This window comes from Dermochelys coriacea, chromosome 5 (assembly GCF_009764565.3).
Source record: "Dermochelys coriacea isolate rDerCor1 chromosome 5, rDerCor1.pri.v4, whole genome shotgun sequence".
Taxonomy (NCBI): Eukaryota; Metazoa; Chordata; order Testudines; family Dermochelyidae; genus Dermochelys; species Dermochelys coriacea.
Genome location: NC_050072.1, coordinates 77,125,550 through 77,147,193, shown reverse-complemented (window position 1 = coordinate 77,147,193; position 21,644 = coordinate 77,125,550). Strand labels below are relative to the sequence as shown.

Here is a 21,644-nt window from a genome sequence, read left to right as displayed (position 1 = left end):
TCCCTATGAGCTGAAAAACGGTTACCTCCGGTTAACTAGATTAGGGTGACCAGACAGCTAATGTGAAAAATCGGGACATGGGGTAGGGGGTAAATAGGAGCCTATATAAGAAAAAAAACCCAAAATCAGGACTGTCCCTATAAAATCGGGACATCTGGTCACCCTAAACTAGATACACTTAAGGCCAGTTAAAGACTGCCAATGATCTTTAAAAACCCCTATTCAGATGAGAGAGGAGAGGTAAGAGATGAGAGACAGGCTGCATCAGGGGCAGTGGCAGGAAGGAAAGGCTTCCTCTGGATGGAAGGCTGTCTCCCCTCTCTATAGGGAAAGAAACTAAGGCCTTGGCTACACTTGTGAGTTAGAGCACATTAAAGGAGCCCTGGGCACACTAGCTCACTACCCGTTCACACTGGCAAGGCACATAGAGCACTCTGACTCCGTGGCTAGAGCGCTCCTGGTACTCCCCCTCGGCAAGTGGAATAATGTTTGGTGCACCCCCGCTGGAGCGCCGCGGCACCAGTGTGGATGCCCTGGTCTGTTAGTGCGCTCTGATCGGCCTCCAGAAGTGTCCCACAATGCCTGTTCTAGCCACTCTGGTCATCACTTTGAACTCTACTGCCCTGCCCTCAAGTGACCAACCGTCAGACCCGCCCTTTAAATTCTCTGGGAATTTTGAAAATCCCCTTCCTATTTGCTCAGCCAGGCGTGGAGTGCTCTCAGCGAATCTTTCCAGGTGGCCATTCCTCCATGCGCCAGACAATCCCCAGTATGGAGCAATGGAGAGGTGCTGGACCTCATCAGTGTTTGGGGGAGGAAGCTGTCCAGCCCCAGCTGCGCTCCAGCCATAGGAATTATGATACCTTCAGGCAGATACCAAGGGAGATGATGGAAAAGTGCCATGACTGGGATGCACTGCAGTGCAGGATTAAAGTGAAGGAGCTGCAGAATGCCTACCGCAAAGCCCGTGAGGCAAACAGCCGTTCCGGTGTTGCCCCTACGACCTGCCATTTCTACAAAGAGCTGGACGCGATACTTGGGGTCGACCCCACCTCCACTCCAAGTACCACCATGGACACTTCAGAGCCCAGTTCAACAAGGCAGGAGGAGGAGGAGCAAAGCAGGAGCGAGAGTTCTGAGGTGCAGGAAGACACCCTGGAATCCCTAGATGCATGCAGCCAGGAGCTGTTCTCAAGCCAGGAGGAAGGTAGCCAGTCGCAGCAGCTGGTGCTTGGGGAAGGACAAACACCAGAGGAGGTTCCCGCTAAGCAGCTTTTGTTTTGGGAAGGAAGTTATTCAGTGCAGGCTCTTGGGGTGAGGAGGGTTAGGGAGGCATGCATGTCTAGTTGCAGAATAGGGCATTGATGTGCTCTCTCACATCACAGTAATCGGCCTCAGTGATCTCTTCAAAAGGTCTCATCCAGAACTTGGGCAATGCGCTTAGCAGGTTTCTCGGGAGAGCCACTGTGGTCCTTGTCCCAGTAAGGCTAACTTGTCAGCGCCACTGTACCATGAGGGGCGGGAGATCATCGCTGCACACAGGCTGGCTGCATATCGGCTGGGGCGGAAGCTGCATTGCAGTAGAAGACCCTCCCTTGTTTCCCAGGTCACCCTCAGCAGCGAGATATAAAGCTTATGCTCAAATACATTTGTTAGTCTCTAAGGTGCCACAAGTCCTCCTTTTCTTTTTGTGGAAAATGTGGGGATTGTGTTAAGTATAGGGGCCCCCTGCAGCTGTTGGCTCTCCCCAAGGCACAGAAACCCAGAGGACAGTACAGCCATGAAACAATCAGTCACGCTTGACCCCGTGTTTACTCACCATTTTGGGGCCCCCGTGGGCTATATGCTCTCGCTTTGGGATAGGCAAATTATGCTATTGTGTACACTGTGCTTGCGCTTAAGTTCAGGGGAATCATTGCTCTGTCTGGTGTGAACAATGCTGCCTCTGTTAAGTGTTGCATTTTGCCTTTACAGATGCAACCTTGAGATCTCAGCCATCCATGTTATCACCAGCTGAAAGACTCCAAAGAATCAGAAAGAGGCCATGTAGAAGCAAGGAAGACATGTTGCATGAGGTAATGCAGCATTCAAGTAATGAAAATCAAAAAGTTCAGGAGTTGTGGTGGGGCAGTGAAAGGAGGATCCGCCAGCAGAATGAGGACCGCCAGCATAAAAGCGCGGTGCTCCGGCAGCAAAGCATGATCGGTTGATAAGCATAATGGAGCGCTAAGTGGACTGTATCCAGGCGCTTGTAGCCATGCAGGTGGAGCACTACCGCGCCTTCCCCCCCTGCAGCCTTTGTCTGAAAACTCTTTCCCTTGTGCCCCATGTCACCTCCAACCCAATTTCCCCAATATCTGGGTTCTTATCGCCACCAGCTTCCTCCAACACCTGTAGCTTCACCACCTAGCCCTGAAAACTATGACCCTCACCCACTGCACTCAATCCCCATCACCCTGCAGTATAGCCATCCTGATGTGCAGCACTCATTGCACAGCACTCCAGACAGGAAAGCTGAGTATGATAACAGGACATACGCAAATCTGTGATTGTACCACCCCATCTCCCCTTGCCCTTTCTGTTTCCCAAGCAGTTGTTTCTTTTCAATAAATGGATTTTTTGGCTTTGAAAACATTCTTTATTATTGCATAAAGTAAAAGATACCTTAGCCCAGGAAAGAAACAGGCACTGCAAGTCAGCATAGCAAACACAGATTCCTGCTAACACTGGAATCACTCCCATGCAGGACACCAGCCATTACTGGTGGCTTTCAGTCTCAGATTGCTCCCTCAAGGCATCCCTAATCCTTGCAGCCCCGTGCTGGGCCCCTCTAATAGCCCTGCTCTCTGACTGTTCAAATTCAGCCTCCAGGTGTTGAACCTCCGAGTTCTATGTCTCTGTGAATCGTTCACCCTTCCCTTCACAAATGTTATAGAGGCTACAGCACATGGATAGAACCATGGGGATGCTGTCATCGGCCAGGTCCAGCTTCCCATACAGAGAGTGCCAGCAGCCCTTTAAATGGCCACAGTCATTCGACACCGGCTCAGCCTGTTGAACTGCACCTTGCTGCTGTCAAGGCTCCCTGTGTAAGGTTTTGTGAGCCACGGCATTAAAGGGTAAGCAGGTCTCCAAGGATCACAATGGGCATTTCGATTTTCCCTACGGTGATCTTCTGGTCTGGGAAAAAAGTCCCGGCTTGCAGCTTCCTGAACAGGCCCGTATTCTGAAAGATGCATGTGTCATGCACCTTTCTTGGCCAGCCTGCATTAATGTCAATGAAACACCCATGGTGATTCACAAGTGCCTGGAGAACCATAGAGCAATAGCCCTTCTGATTAACATACTCTGAGGCTAAGTGGGCTGGTGGCAGAATTGGAATATACATGCCATCTATCACCCCTCCGCAGTTAGGGAAACCCATTTGTGCAAAGCCATCCACAGTGTCATGTACGTTACCCAGAGTCACGGTTCTTCTGAGCAGGATGCGATTAATGGCACTGCAAACTTGCATCAAAATGATTCCAACGGTCAACTTTCCCACTCCAAACTGGTTAGCGACTGATCAGTAGCTGTCTGGAGTTGCCAGCTTCCAGATTGCAATAGCCTCCGGCTTCTCCACTGTCAGGGCAGCTCTCAATCTCATGTCCTTGCGCTGCAGGGTGGGGGCGAGCTCATCACAAAGTCCCATGAAAGTCGCTTTTCTCATCCAAAAGTTCTGCAGCCACTTCTCATCATCCCACACTTGCATAACGATGTGATCCCACCACTGAGTGCTTGTTTCTGAGCCCAAAAGCAGCGTTCCACGGTGGAGAGCATGTCTGTGAATGCCATAAGCAAACTCGTGTCATATGTGTTACTCGAGTCGATATCATCACTGGAGCCCTCACTGTCACTTTGGATCATAAGGAATAACTCAACTGCCAAACATGATGTGTAGCGAGAATCATCAGCATACTCCTCAGCAGTTGGGGCTCCACTCCCGCAGACCAAAAGCACGCAGTACAAAAAACGTTGAAAGATGGCACCAAATGTGGACAGAAGCACAGGAATTGCTGGGATGCAAACCAATACATCACAGGGCATTGGGACAGGATCCAGAATGCCCAGCACCTGCACCTCCTTCCCACAAGGAATGGGAAGAGGTGCTCTGTGGCATAGCTGCCCATAATGCACTGCTCCCAATGCAGCTGCAAGTGCTGCAAATGTGGCCACGCCAGTGCGCTTACAGCTGTTAGTGTGGATAGACTGCAGCGTTTTCCCTACTGCGCTCTCCCAAGATGGGTTTAACTCAAAGTGCTCTACATCTGCAAGTGTAGCCATGCCCTAAGATAACAGCTGCCTGGGGAAACCCTGGCAATGAGGAGCCAGTGTAGTAAGATAACATACTGGAAGAAGGGGCAGGTGAAAGTATTTCTCTTTTCATTCTAGTTTGGGGGTTTCTTTTCTTTTGCTTACACGGACTTTTTGGGCCCGCCCTGAGGCCCACCATGTAAATGTGGGGAAACAAAACCTGAATGAAGAGAAAAACCCTCCAGAGTCAGACTGGTTTACTTCAGGCTCCTTATCCCCGCAAGGAAGAAGCGATGAGACTGACCAGGCAAAGGAGTTGCCCTGCCACATTACCTTCTAAGAGAATCTAAGGATTTGTATACTCACCATGTTGTATAGTAAGATCGATTGTGAACTTGTATCAAATACTAGTAACTTCTATCTACTGCATTAAGAAACCTTCAAATATGCCCTGTAAATTTTCCCTGTGTGAATATGACGAATTGCCCTAGACTTCTCATCTACAACTTGACCATTATTATACCATTTCCCAGTTCAACAGTGCATTGTTATCAATAAAAGGAAATCAGTTCATGGCCTGGTGAATTATCCACCTAAACACTTACTATCCTGAAGACAGACAGACCTGACAGGCTATACTGTACAATTTATGGGACAGGTAACACTTCTGATTTCGCATACTCGGGGAATGTATGTGTTAGAATTGAAAGCTCAAATTTCCAATTAAGCTTTCTTCTCATTCATAGTATCGACCATATCTAATAGTGGGGAACTTTCCTTTAAAGCAGCAAGTTTTTTTTCCTCCCTTCCCCCCCCCCCAAAAAAAGTGAAGAGCCAAGACAAAAAAATAAAGAGAGAGGGAGAGGACTGGGAGGGGAAAGGAGAGCAATGTCTTAGTTTCCATCCACTAGGATTTTTTCAAATTTATCTGAAGTCCCTTTTCTCCAAAATGTTATCTGCTCCTTAGCTGCCAGGTCAGTCACGTTGCTGTGCCAAGCGTCTATCTTTGGAAGGAGTCTGACCTTCCATAAGCAGCATAGGTTGTTTGGCTGAAAGCACTGTTCTAGAGAACCAAACTTTCCGTTAGCTGGAGAGTTTCTAAGATGATGGTATATATCCCAAAACACAGTCTGGCAAGTACTTTTTAAGGAGCATTCCATTATCACATTAATCCTCCTGCCTACTTCTAGCCAAAAGGATTGTATCCTGGTACAGTCTCAAAACATGTGAGCCGGTGTCGCTCCTGGAGAGAATCATCTCCAGCAGCAGTCTGTTCTGACAAGGCCAAAGCTGCAAGTTTCTGATTTTTTAATTCTGTTGCAGTTTGATATATCATTTCATTTCCTCTCATTTGGCTTCCAGATTTACAACTTCAGCTCATCATTTCTTTTAGAGGATCAATTTTTAGTTTTTTATACCAGTTCTGCAGGGGGCAGAGGCTGAACGCTAAAGCAACCCGAATTGGAAAAACTAAATAATTTCATGACTCCTATGGACTGACAGACACATCTTTCTTCAACTGAATTTTTACATATTTTCCTTTACAGTCTGTTGAAGATGGTTGGTATTTAATAGTCTTGATGTTAAATTGTAATGTACTTAGAAACTGGTTATGACTGAGTTGGGAAAGACAAATATGTTTAAGCACAATTTCCTATTAAATTCTGTATTATTTGAATGACCTCCTCTGGGGTTCCCCACCATTTAAACTGCAAAGAACCTCCAAATTTAAATGTCTGTTTAAGACATATGTGTTTATGAGTACATTCACTGTTTGTTTGGCAGACTGTTACTAAAGCATAATTTGATGCATTTTTAGATAGGAGCAATTTAATTTATCAATTTAATACTTAATGGCCCAGGTCAAATTACCTTTGCATTGCTACAGCAACACAAAGGCAATTTAGAGCTGCCTTAATTATGCTGACTTTATGCTATCCGCTTCTCAACTTCTTGGCATAGGCGGTGATATAGGCTGTGATGGAGCCAGAACACAATACTCCCCTAAATGATCATTCCAGACAATGTGACTTATATGAAACTCATCACAGGGCTGCTTTAAATGTAGGCCCAGTTTACCTTTGGCTACCTTTAGGAATGGGGGGAAACAGACATGTGGCTTACAGTCAAGTGAGTATCTTAGAGCTGACATTAAAACAAAAATGGTAAGGAACCATACATGCCAAAATTTGAGTTTAAACATTTAGAAAAATACCCTGAATACTTCCATATAAATATGTTTTCTGCTTTCTTCACCTAATCTCACTGTATGTAAGCTCTCTCCTACTAAACCTCACCTCTACACTGAAAAGCAGGCTACAGGGGGGAAAAGGATAGGAAAAGGCAAACATGTTTTGTTTAAATAGAAAGGATAGTCTTGTGGTTAATGCACTGGTTTAGGACTCAGGCAATCTGAATTCAATTACCAACTGTGCTACAGGCTCTCTCAGTGACTCTGGAGAAGGCATTAATTTCTTGGTGGCAGATCCTCAGATGGTGTGAATTGTCATAGCTCCATTGACTTTGATGATGCTATGACAATTTATACTAGCTGAGGATCTACTTCTAAGAGTATTTCTATCATATCCCCAGCTCGAAACGTAGACATACCTTATGTGTCTCGTAGCCCCATCTGTATTACGATCACTCTTGTTCCTCCCTCCCGCATCAAGTATCTGTCTTGCCTATTTATGGCTTAATCCAGCATCCACTGAAGTCATTGACTTTAGTGGTGCAGGTACAGGTATTTAGATTGTAAATTCTTTCAGACAGGAATTGTCTCTTAGTAGATGTATGTACAGTACCAATCTTGATTGGGGCCCTTGGGCATTATATAATAAAAATTATATATCTTATAGCTATCATGACTTAGTCCATTCTTAGTACATTGTGCTTAGTCTACTCTTGTGCATGCAGTTTTCTCTCAGATATTAACAGAGTGGAGCTAATGAGGTAGAAACCCAATGAGGCAACGGGAGCAATGTACTTAGCTCTCTAACTTTAAAAATGCTTTTCCAATATCATATGACATTTTGATTTAAAATTCAATTTTTACTGATCTTTGGGGGAAAAAAAGCATAAACTGAAAAACAGAAAGTAAAAGAGCACTTCTCTGCAATGTTAAATCTTGCTTATTAACATGGAGAAGTACTATACGGAGATACCATACAGCAGGTGAAGTGGACCATTCGTATAAAAATAAAACTTATGCTGTACTTCTTTATAGCTGGGTTTTATTTGGTTCCTCTTCTATGTCAAAGATTAATCAAATTAAGAAAGGATAGAGACTAGAGGACGAGAGGGTCTCAATGATAAATTGTGTTATCAAACAGTTGATGTAGTACTAGGGTGTAGGAAGCTATAAAATTTTAGTAGGGTTTGCATATGAGGATGAAATATACTGGTACCTTTTATTGGCTTGTCTCATCCTATGAGAAATAAGCCCATATTTCAGAAATGCTATAGCATACCTATGCCAACAGGTTCATACGCCAATTCTTCCCCTGCAAAAAGTCTCCTTATATGTATTCAAATTTATTGTCATGATTTTGAAGATAAAATCATGTTAATGGAAGTTGCAGAAGGGACTGTACAAAAGAGAAAAAAGATGAAAACATCCAGTGGTACTTAATAATTCTATGGAAATGGAGTTGGTGGGGCTAGGAGGTCACTGCCTCCCTTGTTTATTCATAGCATGTACATCAGCCCCTGATATCATTCTGTGTTCAGTGCATAAGTACTATCCCTTACTCAGTCTCTGCTTTTCAAGCAAGAAGAAGGGAAAGAAGCAAGCTTACCATCCAGGCCATGGATCTGAACTCAAAGCCTTTCATTTAGATTGGCTCTTGTAGTGGACAGTGGCAGAAGAGTCCACCCACCCCTACAAAGTTGGAAATACTGGAGGTTTTAAGGTCAGCTGGTTCACATCCTACTATACTTTAAACTCTGAGACTCTAAGCAGTTCAGATAACAGGGGTGTGAATTGCAGCGCACACTAGCATGCTACGCTGTGCTGTAATTCCCCCATGTGGATGCTGCTGGCACAAACTAAAAGGCACCTAGTTTCTCTTTGATGTAGGTGTGTTTGAAAGAGGACTATGTTAATGTGAACTAGGTATCTTTTAGTTATGTCAGCAGCATCCACAAGGGTAAATTACAGTGCCGCACACTACTGTACACTGCAGTTTACACCCCACTAGTCTGAACTGTGGGCCCTGTAGATATAGCCTTAATATCACATTTTTCAATAAAAATTACAGAGTCCCAAATATTATCTAGACATGTGTATGGAAGACATATCTTGGACCATAGCAGCTTTCAGTGCCCCATAACCAACCTGACAACAAAAAAGTCATTTTTAAAACTAATTACCTTTTGATAAGCAGGTTCAGGTTTTCACTCTGTTCTCGTACTTTACTACAAGTGGCTGTACTCAAAATTGCAGAACAAAATTAGAAGAAATAAAACAAAATATATTTTTAAGATATGGACTACAAAGATAATATATCCACCAAGCAGACCCAACAAAGAAAGCTTAAATGAAGAAAAAGAAAAATGCAACCACATTGTTTTCATCCTACAAAAACATTTTTCATAACAAAATGTATTTGATCTGTCTAACACCTGATCAAAGAATGCCTATCACCCACAATGACTACCATATTTAAAGGCGACAAATTGATGATCATGAGCATTTGTGTCACACGCCCACTGGAGGAAGTTACTATAAAGCTAAGAGCCCAATAATTGAAAGTATTGTTGCGAACTGATTTAAATTTCATAAAAAGCAAAGAAAGACACATGCATTTGGTACATGTCTACAGACACCAAAGAAAAATGAAAAGGTCCTAAGAACGTATAAACAAAGCAAATGAATAAAGCCTGCAAAAACAAAACAATATACTGTATGAAGAAGCCATACCACATAAACTCTCAAGTTGTTAGGAAATTGAGACTTTCCCATAACAATGACCCAGGATCAGCAAACAGCTGGAAGACTGGATAAGAGGAAATAGAAGGCAAAAAAGAAAGAAAATTAAAAATATACACATCAAGCACAAAGGAGATGTGAAATTAGTGCTATTAGGGCACATTCAGTGCTATCTTTAATCAGTTGCACAGCAATTAGCTATCAAAGTGATCAAATAGACAAAAAATAATACTTAACATTTATATAGAGCTTTTCATGTGTGGATCTCAGATTGCTTTGCAAAGTTCTCTGTAAGTATCATTATCCCCATTTTATAGATGGAGAAAATGATACACAGAAAATCAAATCATTTGGATACCAGCTTCACTACATGGCCTAAGGCAGAGTCTCAGTCCATTTCTGTGTATACCAAACCACAATGTTTATCAAGTTATTTGAGTATTGTAACAAGGAGCTAGACTGAAAGATGCTTATATTCATCAGTACCAAATGACAAATAAATTTAGTATCTACAGAAACCTGGAACAACCTGCCAATGCCTAGAGGGCATTCTGTGAGAAAGGCCCATTTCAGTGAACAACTGGTAAAGGAACAGAGCTATTCAAAGATCACAAAATCACTTGTTTTGAATAGTAAGGTCATGGTGTGAAGCATACCAAATCATTAAGATAGCAATGAAATAATCCTGTTCACACTTCTATAAAATTTCAGAAACTCACAACTATGTGAGTCATATTGGTGTGTTGATTTATTATACGAAAATAAGGTGTAAAATTGTTCAAAATTTTTCCAGCTGAATATTTTTCCATCTATAAATGCTGAGTTGTTGAAATCAAGCATTCTGCAGGAACATGTCAATTTCAGTGAAATACCATCTTAAAAAAAATCAGAGTTAAATGTTTCAATTTTTTGTTTTCAAAAGACTTCATTTAGAAATGTATTTTATATTCTATTTTCATCTTTTATTTTGTAGTTTATATTATATTGTTTTATTTTATATTATAATTTAAAATTAAACCATAATGTTCAATAACATTGTCTTGTAATCATACATTTAAAGCACGTTATAAATGTCTAACTTTGGCTTGTAGCCTATAACTCCACTCTCAGATCTACAAGTATTCAGTCACATTTTATGATGAGCTTGTTTTCACAATGTTCTGACCACTTTTCTGTTGTCAACTAATTTTTGAATTTTACTCACACAAATGCAACAAAAAGTTCATTTTAAATTTGCATTCCAGCAAAATTCCAGCATTTGCACTAATACTGCTGAACAAGGGTTATCAAAACCACTAAGCAGAGTACTGATACAGATGCCATTAAATAAATGGACTATGCAATTGTCTGTGTACACTTTTTAAGGTCACACACACACAATTACTTTGTATGCATATGATAATTGGTGCACAGCAAATAAATTTTAGAGTAGCCTAATTTTTCTTGAAATTATATTTGTGTGGCCCAGACAGAAAAATACTTAAAATATTATTAAATGCCCTAAAAGTGTTATCTTCTGCCTCTCCCTGAGATTTTTTTGAAGTCCAAAGTGATGTGGTGCTCAGAAGAACTGAATTCTATTCCTGACTCTACCACTGACCTTTAACACATAATTTCATCTATCTACCTCAGTTTCCCCATCTGCAAAAAAGGGATAATTATATTACTTCTGTCTTTTGAAAAGTGCTTTGATATCTACAGGCATTATTCTTTCAACCCCATAAGGATTATGTTCATCTAACCAGGGACTAAAAACAACATCACGTGATTTATTTGACTAGACACAGCTATCCAATCATCTCACATTTCAAATAACTATAGTGAATTCTTTGCATTCAATCCATAGAGTAAATTAAACTCACAAAATAGTCATGTATATTAAAATAAATTTAAAAATGTCAAGATATTGTGGTCTGGTTCCAAAAGCTCTATGAGCAGATAAAAAGACTAAATTCATGTAAATTATTCAGTGATAGCTATTTGCTTAGTCTTCAATGACTGTCAGAACTTCAGAAGTCACATACCAAACTTCTATAGTTAACAGAAGATTAGTATTGTAATTGTTTATCATAAGGAAACACAAATGAAGTATCAAATAAAAAGAAGAAATTATATCTGATCATATTATATGCTAGTGTAAAAGAGAAAATCAACATGTTCTCACATAACATACCACCATGCAGTTTAATAATTAATTGTTAATGTTCGACTCAAAATTACTTATGAACGCCTACAATAAATGCATGATATAACTAACAGAAAAAGATCAAGAGAATCAAAGGAGGAGCACAGCGGGATGAAACAGTACAGAAACACATGTCAGAACATATCTGTTTATAAACCAGTGCAAATATACTTCCTTAAAATGAACAGTGTTCTGAATCCAGTGTTTGAGTCTCTTAATTAGGAATCTGATTAATATCCAGTTAAAGTATGTGCAATGCAGTAGCCTTGTAGCTTTTCCTCCAAAACACACCTATAGTTTGTATGCTACCTGCTGCAGGTAAAGGCATCTTACATTGCTGATTAAAGTATGCATCTAAGTTAAGTGAAGGTATAATAGTCCCAGTTCTTCTACCACAGACTTTCAGTGTTGTTGTTTTTCTTACCTACCTGTAATTGTTGCAACTAAGCAAACACTGTCCATGATGCATTCACATATCATGGTGATGGGTGCACTATAAAAAGAAAAAGAGGGAGGAGAGGTGATGTGTTGATTAAAAAGGACAGGAAGCTCGTAAGAATACTGTGACCAATGATGTCAAAAGCCACAGGAGAACCTTTAGTGAGGTCTTGTCACATTGTACCAAAGGAGTAAATAAATGATTATAACAAAAGAAGGTTATGCTATGCAAAGGTCAGAAGATAACTGGAAATTTCATATGTTTATTGTTCCTACAGTAATAAAGCCCCATTATCTCCCGTAAATATAAAGACAACTGGGAATTTTTCCAAGCAATTGAGTGTTTCAGTGCTACATGAACCAAACACATATGAACAATAACAGAAGCCTAAGAACATAAAATGTTCTATCAATATTTCTTGTCAGTCATCTAGATTTTTCTCATCTCGCCTATTATACAAAAAAAACCTGATAAAATTATTTTTCTAACACACAAGAAAATAAGAAAAGCGGATGCATATGCAGAGTTGGAGTAAAAGAAAGTCTGAAATATTTTTGCTATTACCACTTGACATTATTTTTCTGGCTCTGATTTGAAACATTTTCATTTAATACACAACATTATAGAAGAGTCAGAAGGAAGGTTTTAAAAATATTATTTATAAAATACCCATCAATAGTAAATCTGGAAGCAATGGGTTGGCTTAAAAACTGTTTTGAACATGCAAAAACTGTCAGATAAGTAGAACAATACTGTCATGGTTGGTCCAAACAAAACTTGACATCCTGTGCTCATTTTCTTATATGAATTGAATTATTTACGTGTTCATTTTTTTTGTTTTTATTTAATTTTTCCAAAAGCAAATATATATAAATAAGTATTTGGAACAGCTATGTACAGTTGTTACTAATATCCGAAGTAGCGATGCTTGAACTTCCAGTGGTGTGTAGTTTTTAATCCACGACAGCAATGCACCCAAAAGATGAGAAAAAAGCTGACTAAATGAGCCAAACTTTTGTGTATGCACAGTTTAGCTAGAAATCTCAGGACAATAGGCTCTCTGATTGGATTTCCAATATATCATGTTTCCAGTCAAGCCAGGAGTACAAAGAGAATGGCCTATCTTGCAGCACTTCTATACCAGCCAGAATACTGGGCAATCTGGGTGGATAAAAATCAATGATTTAAAAAAAAATTAAAAATCAGATTTTTTTTATTTAAATCAGATTTTTATAATAAAATGCTTTTTGAGGAAAAAACCTGATCTAAAGATAGTTTTAATTAAGATACATTATAGCTCAAAGATATCTCATCATGAAATATGGATCATAAATTCTAATTCTATTGTATGAGACAATATATTCGTGTAATGTTTAAGAAAAGTTTTGTAAATGAGTTCCAATAGTTCACAGATTAGGGACCCAATTTTATGGGGTTCCAGGGGCTTCTGTATAAGATTATTTAGGTTAATCTTTCTATCTACCCAGTGGCACTCAGTGTTCAGTCTAGAAGATACCATCAGAGATGCTTAGTTTTCCAGTTCTCAAACTGTGGATTTGTGTCTACAGAGATAACATGTTTGTTAAGAGCAAAAATGTTTTAAAATAAATAATATATTGAGGTGAAAAATAACAGACCTCAACCCTATTGTCCCTTTGCAGTTTTGTGTACACAGGGTCAATCCCTTACCTCTCTCTAAAAGTGCAAAGTTTCAAAAAGTTCGATGAATAGAAGATTGTTGGGGGCAGAATAGGTCTGGACAAGGAGAAGAAGTCTGGAGACAAATGTGAGAAGGGAGGGTCAGGCAGTAGAAACAAAAGTTAAACTGTCTGAGCAGCATATTCCAGAAGTCTTGAGGTCTTTCTGAGTATGAGCTTCATTGATTTAGATCTACCATACCATTCTCTCACAAGAAGGGAAAACCTATAATGGCAGCAAACCATAAAAAAGACCCAGTTTAGGAATAGTTTAATGAAGTTCCTCTACCTCTGAAGCATATGTATTAAGGTTATAACAACCAACAAGAATGCACTTTTATGTAAAAATCCATGAATAAATTGAATCTTCCTGACTAGTGATTTAAATCAAATCCACCCTGTGGACAATGTAGAGATATATGAAAATGAAATACATTTTAAAAATTAAACAATTTGTAAATGATTTCATAAAAACTTTGGTGCAATTTCAGGTGAAAATTCAGGTTATTTATTACTTTCCCTGAACCAATGTGTTTGCCCCAATTGAGATTATCTAGGATTTTTTTTGCCAAATCTAGAAATGCACTTCAATAAATATGAGTTTTACATAGGCCACCCGCAAGCCTGCTCCCACTAATCCTGCCATACAGTACAAATATCTGCACCAGGCCTGGGATTCTTTTGTCATATGGTCTCCACAATCCTAGGACATGAAAAGGTGAATCACTTGAAATTTTGGAACTGTCTGCTCAGAACTCATTCCACGCTGCCTCAAGTGATTACTTTGTTCAGAACCAGTCCTGCAAAACATCTGACTCTGGTGAGTGTGATAGCAAACTGAGATGGAATGACAGGACAGACTCCCTTAGATGGCACTAGAGTGACAGGATAGCAAATGTGAAAAACTGGGACAGGGGGTAGGGTGTAATAGGATCCTATATAAGAAACAGACCCAAAAATCGGGACTGTCCCTATAAAATTGGAACATCTGGTCACCCTAGATGGGACACACACACACCCCTTTCAGTAGAGTGGCTGGTTGTCCCTCATACTAAAAACATCCCTTTGAATTGAGGCAATAAGTATGTAGTTTAGTGGAGAACATGGCTCTTACATTTTTATTAAGGTCACGGTTTTTATTTTTGCCATATTAAAAAAAAAGATGGATACGCTGAGAAACAATAAAACAGCCTGCACATTCTCTGTGTGCACATAGAGTAGCACTGTGCACAAGCACTATTTGCATATGCATATAATGTTCTTTTCCCCAAAGCAAAACTGGGAGTGTAGATTTGGAGGCCAACTTAATGCATCTTTGAAAATGTGATTTTTGTTATGTAGAGTCCTGTGTCTTTGCAATCCAATCCCTTTGTGTAAGAGGCTTTGCCAAATGAAAGCGGTAAAGCATTAGAAAGCAATAAGATGACATGCATACATGCAGCACACAAATATTTTATCTTTTGAGCCACACTAGTGGCCTTGGCTCCGGCTGTCAAGTTTACAATCATTTCACTGACAGTCCCTATAAGATTTTAAAAATTAAAGCATGTCTTAAAAGCTGCTATGTACTAATTGAGCCAAGAAGGCATAGTTTTATAAATATTTTGAACACTTCCTCCCCGCTCGAGTTTCCAACAGAGCCCTGAATTTATGCTAATAGAAATTACCATGCCACTATTTGGAATAATTTTGCCTCTGGTCAAATTGAAAAATGGGACCAGCTTCTAAGTGTAACCTCATTGCATCCCTGTAGCTTAAAAAACAGGGATCATTATTTGGACCCATTGGAGGAGAAGGGGAAGGGCTGTTGCCCCATGCAGAAGCGTTCTCTCCTTTCCTCCCTCCCTCCCTCTCTCTCATGAGAGCAGCTTCCTTGTCAATTGTGAGGAGGGATGGGAAGAAAGAATTCTGTGGAAGTCTCTTAGCTCCCGCTCAACAGAGGGGAGGGTATATAAGCCCTTTACATATGATTCAGGTGCTGTTAACTGTGACCTTGACTGAGATGTTGAAGCAGAGGGCCTGGCAAGGGGACTACAAGGCCTTCAGGAGTGGGCAAGGCTACGGGAGGAGTAAATCAGCCTCAGGCTAAATTATGTGAGTGGCGAAAATAGTTATTACCCATAATGATACTGAATATCCAATACTACATTATTCACCTGGAGAGTGGATATTATTCTGGCTGCTATTTGGGAAGGAATGGTTAAAAATCAGGGTATCCAGTAGTGGCTGAGGGGAAGCAGCAAAGGTATTTACTGGTGCTTCCTGGTGCCTAGTGTAGGTATGCATTCCATAGGAGTCTTGCTCCCTGATAAACCAGAATTGGAAGTGGACTTAGGGGGTGCCTTCCCCTAACGCAGAAGGGGGTAGAGTCCCAATGTCTAGCATAGGAAATGGACAATCCCCTTAACCTGCATAGGAGGGGAGGGTAATGGGGTCCCAGTAACAGTCTTGGGCTAGGTGTCGAAAGCTGAGAGGTTTATAGACAAGTTGAAAAGATTATGGAAGGATGGCAAGCACTGTATGAGTTATTGCTAAATAACTCCTAGATGAGTTAATTTAATAAACTGTGTTCTAGTTAAGCCATATCCAAAGCCTTGTCTTTCTTTCTGCATGTCTGGGACAAAGTTGGTAGCTCTGCCTATTGAAAATGGTGATGTTACTGCAGATTAACTCTTTCAGTCTCCGAGGTATCCTCCAAACTCCACAAATTCCACTTGAGGTACCCTCTAACTCCACTGGAACATCACACCTTTCAATGCATTGTCTCCCTCAGTGACTGATTTATTTCTTCTTGCATTGTGTCTTATCAATTCATAAGGAATGAAGAATTGGGAACTCAAGCCTTGTCTACCAGTAAGACAATTCTACACTGGGGTAACTATGTTGATTTATGTACCTGTGCAAACTTGTAATGTTGACTGCTCAAGATCAAAACTGGGGCTTACTCAGATGTAGTTAAGTTATCAAATTATATTAACTCTGATACATGCTCCACTCAGCACTAGTGCAGCATCTCTACATTAGAGTGGTATTAAATCAATGCAATTATACCACTGTTAATTTCCTTAATGTAGAGAAGGTCTGAGACAGAGGAAACAGCAGTGGGGTGAGAGTATTGAAAGCAGAACAGACTGATACAACAAAGGGAAAAGGAAACTGTCTACAGGGAAGACCAGAGACAGGAAAAGAGAACATTCTGCTTTGTTATTAATAGCATTGAGGAGTTTAGCCACTGGGTGCTTTCCGAATAGCAATGAGAAACCATTATACTACTTTTGTTTCTTAAAAAGGCATTGCTTAAAATTTTCATTATATGTACAACATAATTTTTAATAAAAATATGCAACTCCAACAGGATATAAGCTCTAAGTAGCTTTCAAATATAAAGGAGATATTTTGTAACAAGGCCTACAATGCCTTTGGTTAATACCCATGGGAATTTTCCAGTGTTATTTTGGCCATCAGATAAAGCTTATATTGTTCCTTGCATGCCACAGACATAAGACACAAGAAAAAATAATAAAAATAAAATTAAGTGAACCACAGAGTTAAAATAGGGTGCATTACATAGTTCATCCCAAGTTCTATACAAGGTTTCATGATTTAATATACTATGTTTTTTGTTTCTTCAAGTGGTTAGAAAAGTAACAGTAAAAAGGGCAACGTCTTGTTCAATGGATTAGCATCCTGCAAGTATGTAGCCATATCTGTTTATTTTGATTACAGAAATAAGTTTTTACTGATTTATTCTTATTTTATCTTTAAAGATATAAATAAGAGGCACTGATGTGAATACACTAGAAGCCTCTGACACATAGATACAATAAATAAAGAAATGAAAAAAGTAGCAACCCTATGGCATAATAGTATTGAGTAACCAACAGACCAAAAACATTCTACATTTCTCTTTGAACATCACCCCGACAATATTAACTTCTTCAGCTGCTCTCCTAAGAACACTTGCCTTGTAGCATGGCTTGAAATTCAGCAGATTTTGGTTCTTGTGATGCAGGGGAGGAAATTTTTTTCAAAGGAATATTTCAAAGGAAAGGGGTCCTCACATAGATCATCCTGCTGGTGCCCCTTCCTTTTTATCAAAGGGGGGGATCCAGTCTCAGCACCTTCATAGATCTCAAATATGGTAGTGTATCAGGAAGAGACACTCTGTGGCATGAAATTCCTAACCCATTAGGGACTTTATAGGTCAATACTAATTCCTTAAACTCGATCCACAAGTCCACAGGCAGCCAGTGCAACTCATGGAACGCTGATTTAATATGCCTGCAGGGAAGCACTCTATTAACCAAGCATACAGTTGTATTAGCTTTAGCTCACAAATGGATTTAAGGTGTCATCACAAGTAGAACACATTACAGGAACTTAGTCTCAGGGGTCCAGGTCCATAGAGATACTGGAGTCCCAGTTTTAGGTGCCACTGAAATCAACAAAACTCCTGCCCCATACTGCTTAGGAAGGTGCCCTAACCACTCGGCTAAGGGATATTCTGATGAGGGGCTCCCTCAACCTCTGCTGTTGAATCACAGAATCATAGAACTGGAAGGGACCTCAAGAGGTCTTCTAGTCCAGGCCCCGCACTCATGGCAGGAATAAGTATTATTGAAGCTGTTCTCCATTCTGGATAAATAAATAATTAAAGAGAATCATTGAAACAGAGAGACTGAACGCTGCATCTCCTACTTCCTAGATGGGTGCCCTAACCAATGGGCTAGAGTCACTTATTCTCTCTCCCCCACCAAGAACAATTGATTTATACATACACAGTTGTAGCAACCAGGCAAGGTACTAGCAAACTTCAACAGGACTTTATTTTTCAAGTGGAAACCTCTTTACCAAGCTGCTGCTGCATCCTCAGTAGCTCTCACTCTGCCTTCTCAACTCCCCCCCCCACTTCCTGTTTCCTGTCCTTTCAGACTCCCAACAGCCAGTGCTCCCAGTTCTAATAATTACAAGCAGCATCTAAACACCACTTCCCTCCTCTCAAGAAACTCTACCAATTAAAATAAACATTGTTTTTTCTAACCACAGGAACAAATATGAAACAAGACACTATACTGTTGGCCGAAATATTACACTGAAAACACTGTAGATACTACATAACAGTCTCTAGTCCAGACAGGTGGTCGTCTGGGTCTGACAGGCCGTCTCTCAAGCCCCGGTTCCAGTGCAATGTCTTGTTGTATTGATACTACGGTGAAGTCATCCAATGCAGACTGGGTGTTGGCATAATCTCCTCTTGGTGCAAGGCAGGTGCAAGATAAGAAGCATTCCATACCCAACCATCAGAAAGTCAATAGCTGTAAGGTCCCTTCTTTTCTATGATTTTAAGAGGAGCTATGAATTTATGGTCCCCTTTGCATAAAATTCCAGGTTTTCCTATTCTAACGAAGGAACCACACTCAAACTTTGGTTCCTTAGCACCCCGCCACTTGTCTGTGAAAGACATATACTTTGCTTGGTTCTGGTCAGCTGTTTTTCTCACATCATCCTCGGTTGGGGCATCAGGTCATGCCTTTAACAATCCAGCAATGTTCAGTTTAGTATTCATTGTTTCCCATGCAGTAACTCTGTGGTTGATCTTTGCGTTGTGGCATGTCGTGTAGCCCGGTATGCTTGCAAGAAATCAGTAGTGAAGATTATTCACAATCGCACTTCCAGTTTAGCCATTTGCAAACTCTCTTTCAAACTTCTGTTAAACCGTTCGATTTCCCCATTGGCTTGAAGGTAATATAGGGATGACCTTCTGTGTAAAATGTTCTTCTCAGCTAGAAAAGTTTCAAACCCCAGGGAAGTAAATTGACTACCTTTATCTGAAACCAGTTCTTTGGGGTTACCTTCCCTGCTAAAAACTGAAGAGAGGAATTTAATTACTGTAGCAGAAGAAATTTGTAATGTAAACGCTACCTCAGGCCATTTACTGAAATAGTCTATTAAAGTGATGGCATAATGGCAGTCACTTGGAGCAATATCAAAGGGTCCTACAATGTCAATCGCCACTTTTTCCCATGCAGATTCAGGAAGAGAAACAGGCTGTAATGGAGGGCTACATGTCACTGCTGTCTTATCATGCATTTGGCAAGTGACACAGGATTTTATGAGGGCTTCAGTTTAAGAGTCCATTCCTGGCCACCACTACAGATCCCGTAGTCATTGTTTGGTTCTGACAATTCCTTGATGAGTATTGTGTTCCAGGTGTATGAGTTTTGATTGTAATTCTTCTGGCACAAGTAGCCGGTGTGTACCTCATAGCACACAGCCATCAAGCAAAGAAAGTTCATCCTGAACTCTAAAAGAAGGCAGCAAAACTGGGTCAAGGTTTTTAGGGTTACTGGGCCATCTCTTTGACAGAAATTCCCATAGTTTTTGTTGAATTGGCACACTGAACAAGCAGCTTGAAATTGTTTTTTTGTAACTTCAGCAAGAGTGCTTGTAATAAGCGCAACTACTACATCCTCATCCTCTGGTGGACCATGTGGTGAAGGCAAAGGCAGGCAAGAAAGGCAATGAGGTCTCCGACAGCTGGGCTCTGGCGGGGATTTAAAGGGCCCGGAGCTCCGGCTGCTGTAGGGAGCCCCGTAGTTTCAACAGAAACTAAAGCCAAAATTTGCAAGTTTGAGTACCTAAAGCTAGGCACCTCCTGCTAAACTAAATACACCTATTTACAGTATAAGTGGTCTGAATTTCAAATGATGCTCAGCTCCTGCAGGTATGGATTTGATTGGGGAAGGGGAGAGGGTTACTACAATAAAAGCTGATGTATAATGATTCCTTATATAGAAATGTAGGGGCAAGATTTTCAAAAATTGGTTCCTAAATTAGTATCCCTAAATCCATATTATGATACCTATTTGTGTTGCCTGATGTTCAAATTGGAAACATCTTGGTGCTCAATACTTTTGAAAAATCAATTAATTTATTTTAGGTGCTCAGATAAGAATTTACAACCCTAGCTTTAGGCAGCTATTGAAAATCTTGCTTTAAATTCATAAATAAGTTGCCCCAGTATACAATATTGATTAATGTACGGTACAGACAAGACAGCATTTTATAGGATTTTCACATCCATATCATGTTTTACAGTTAGCTCAAACAGAGAGGAGGGAAAGCTTAAGTTGTCTTGTTCAGGGCATCTGTTGTACACCCAGAACATATGCAGTGTTGATAAAGATTTGGCTGACAGTGGCAATACATCTTTGTTTAGAGATCAGTACAGATACTTCAAGAGGGAACAAGATTTTAACAAGGATTGAATGTGCTCTGTCAAATGTTAATGTAAGAAGTTTCAAAGAAACACACCAAAAGTTACATATTTATTCATTGTTTCTTTATTGCAAGTGTGGAATAGAATGGCATTTTTATATGGATGGAAAAGTAAGGCATGCCATTTCATTTAAAGTTCATTTTAGGTAGAAGAATCTTAGCTGTAATTCAGTAAGATTTAATTAAACTAAATTGGTTTGTGAGCCTTGAGAGACTTAAGATGATGTATTTAAATTGCATCTATCATCAGAACTTTGGAACAAACCTTTGAAAAGTTTTAATCCCTGGGAAACTGCCATGTTGTTCACGAGTATTCATATTTCATAGGAAGAATCCCATGCATCCTGGAAACAGACTGTCGCTTGTGATAGTTGTGATTACCTGTCCATGGAAACAGTTTGTATGTAATTATGTACTGATGCAAAAGACATTTCCTGAATATATGATAGTGGTTCTGGCATATACCATCGTAAGACAGGAAAGCAACACTACTCAGATACACCTCTGGCCCATTTTTAAACTAATCAACAAATGTAGTCTCCAAGTTTTCTTCCAAAAGTTCTCAAGCTTCAAAAATTTACCTACTTCCATCATGACATCATAACAACTAAGCTTCATTTGCTGAAAGCATACATCAATTTTGAGACCAGGTTCTTCCATTTACTCAACTCATTTTATTTTGTGCTGCAAAGTATGTTGCTGCAAAGTCAAAGAAAAGAATATCTCAAAACAATAAATATGGAATACCTCAACAAGATTATTGCACTAGTGCAAGTGGGTTAGAGTAGAAAGCAGAACAGATACCTCTTAAGAAAAAAAAGA

The 21,644-nt window shown here is 40.1% G+C and overlaps 1 long non-coding RNA gene across 1 annotated transcript in view; it reads right to left on the bottom strand.

Moving 5' to 3' along the window:
• Positions 1 to 11,901, bottom strand: part of LOC122460377 — a 71,561-nt gene extending 59,660 nt beyond the window's left edge. Inside the window, exon 1 of the long non-coding RNA XR_006281641.1 lies at positions 11,837 to 11,901. This is a non-coding gene — a long non-coding RNA (uncharacterized LOC122460377). The remainder of the gene's footprint in view (positions 1 to 11,836) is intronic.
• Between the last annotated feature and the right edge of the window lie 9,743 nt (positions 11,902 to 21,644).